General features: G+C 43.2%; 1 non-coding gene across 1 annotated transcript; it reads left to right on the top strand.

The window, feature by feature from the left end:
• The first annotated feature begins 493 nt into the window (after window positions 1-493).
• On the top strand, window positions 494-565 carry TRNAW-CCA (transfer RNA tryptophan (anticodon CCA)). The gene has a single exon. It is a non-coding gene; the product is annotated as a tRNA-Trp (tRNA).
• The last annotated feature ends 2,159 nt before the right edge of the window (window positions 566-2,724 follow it).

The raw sequence follows: 2,724 nt of genomic DNA, 5'->3' as shown, positions 1-2,724 counted from the left end.
CATCAAAATGCTTTACAGCGGGTGGTGGGATTATTGATTTTAATTTTTCTTACACTCTTCTATAATTTTCGAATGTTCAAAACTGAGTTTTATAAGGGGGCGGGAGAGCCGGGGGTGGTGGGGGGCGAGGGGTGGACACATGAGCATCTATTTTTCTGCTAAGTTCCGAAGTCACCTCCCAGGTGTGCCCGCAGAGTCCTGGTTTGGTTTCCCCCTTTAACCATGCCGGGGGCGGGAACTCGGTCCTGCACGCCCCCTCACCCCGCTTCGCCGGCCCGGGTTCGGGTTTTGCAGCCGCTTCCCCGCCCGGCCCCGACGTAGCCGGGTTGGGGCGGGGCTTCCGGGGCTCGCACAGCCGCTCTCTCCGCCCACCTCTCGCTCCTTTTCAGTTTGACCTGAAGTTCACTCGAAAAGCGAAAGATTTATACGGCGAAGTGACCTGGATGCGCGGGAAGAAAGAGCCTTAAAGGATCAAAAGTAAGGTAGCTTCTGTGACCTCGTGGCGCAATGGTAGCGCGTCTGACTCCAGATCAGAAGGTTGCGTGTTCAAGTCACGTCGGGGTCACAACTACGCCTTTTCCCACCAAACTAACTGGGGACTTGGGGCCGCTTAGGACTTCATCCTACGGCTCTATTCGGGCCTCCGCGCTCCCTATTCCTCCGCACCGAGGTTCAGAGGACGAGCCTTAGAATTTCTGTTTCGTCATTTTCGTATCTGACGGGGTTGATTTGGGAAACTGCTGCAGGCGTGAAGCCAACCGGCCAATGCCACTTCTCCTTGTCACCCAAAAAGCTACTTTAAAAGAGAGACCAACAGCACAGTAGAAGACAGGATGAAACAGTTATTGGAAAATGAAATGTAATTTATTTTTAAACATATGAAAATAACTTCTTTCATAATAAGAGAAACGCAAATTAAAATTCAATGAATTATTTTTAACCTGTGAGATTGTCTAACCTATGATCAAAAAGCTTACATTAAATCGCATTGCTCACATCCTTAAAGCTACAAAGAACAGGACCAGAGGAAATTTAAATAATTATAAAATAATACTTTAAAGCCAGTTTAGAAGAGTTTACAAGTCTATTTTTCAATATTGCTTCTGTTCCTTTTGCTCTAGACTTTTTCCAGGAATGCATTCACCCTTCCATATGGTGAATAATTACCACCAAATGGATGGATAATCATGCTTCTCTATCCTCTGCATCTATAATCTTCTCTCAGAACGTTTCCTGTTTTCATATTTTCTCTGCCCTTTGGGCGGTCTTCTCCGACGTGTCCACCACCTGGGATTCCATATTCTGCAACTTAAGAGAGCCCTGTGATCCTACCATATTGTCATTTCAGTTTCCAGGGTGTCCCTGTCTTATTCTCCTCTCTTTTAAACTCAGTCAGTTGCCCCATAAGGCTTTTCACCCCTCATTTCAAAGAAGCCACATCTTGGAGGAAGCCTCTTACTGTTTCTCTGAAGAAAAAAAAATTAAAAATCCTGAAACCTTCCATCATTTTCAGTGGTACTCTTTTCTTCTGTCAGGAACTACTCTCTTTTTCTAGTTCTGCAGAATTAAAAAGACAAAGACAGACAAACAAACAACAACAACAACTTGCTTTTCTCTCTTACTCATACTGTGAAATTACTCTTGCTGACCCTTTAAAATCTGTTCAGACTCAGTGTGAAGCAACAGATGGGGCTAACGCTTGGCCCTGCTCTCTGTTCACTGGTGTGGGTCAGATGCCTTCTCGGATCCACTGGCCGGAGGACAGGCTGGGGCACGGCGCCCACCCCGTTCCCAATGCTCAGGAAGGCGTCCCCCAGGGCTTTGCTGCAGTGACATTTTCTCCTCTCCTGTGAGGTTCCCTTGCTACTGTGAGCCAGTGAAAGCAGTACTTAACCCTAGAGATCCCATATTTCAGTGTGAGTTTCAACTTAAATGTCTTAAGTGGATCTTGCCTCCTTAGCTAAGGCGGAAAACAACACCTTTCTATTCACTTAACTCTCCTAAAAGTAACATTTTAATTTAATGCCAAACAAATACTCTGAATTCCCTGAGATTCTTCTTCTTTCAAGAATTTTACATTCAATCTATTTTGTAGATGTTCTAGCCTAAGAATTTGTTCTAAGCAAACCTTATTAATTTTAAAGTTTTAATGGTGTCCTTAAAGTTTCTTATGTGAATTGATAAAATTCTCTTTTCATATATTCATAAGTCAAATTGTAAAAGGCTGTAAAATTGTCAGATAATATTTTACCATACAATCTCATCTTTATTATAAACAACAGATTTTCAGTCATCAGTTTTAACCCTCAGCTCATTTATTTCAGATGAATAAGAACTTGCCCCCTCAACATTGAGAAAACAAAGGCAGCATACATTTTTAGAAAAACCGGGGCAAGGGTATTTTTTGTGGGTAAAGTATCACTTCTTAGACAGAAAAAGTAGGGATGAAGAGGAAGAAAAAGAAAAATTGCCTTAGATTTAATTTCAAAGGTTTATTCCACCTGCACTAATGCATCAGATATTTTTAAATTTTAAAATTTCCTAGAGATTATTATGTTCTATTAATCTAGTTGTACATTCCTGCTTCACACCAAGCTGGCTGTATTGCTTTATTTTAAAAGGGAGGTAGGGCTTCACTGGTGGCGCAGTGATTGAGAGTCCACCTGCCGATGCAGGGGACGCGGGTTCGTGCCCCGGTCCGGGAGGATCCCACATGCCCCGGAG

The sequence above is a fragment of the Physeter macrocephalus genome, chromosome 14, assembly GCF_002837175.3.
Source record: "Physeter macrocephalus isolate SW-GA chromosome 14, ASM283717v5, whole genome shotgun sequence".
In the NCBI taxonomy this organism is placed as follows: Eukaryota; Metazoa; Chordata; class Mammalia; order Artiodactyla; family Physeteridae; genus Physeter; species Physeter macrocephalus.
The sequence above is the reverse complement of the archived record's forward strand: the minus strand, read 5'-3'. Positions and strand labels throughout refer to the sequence as shown.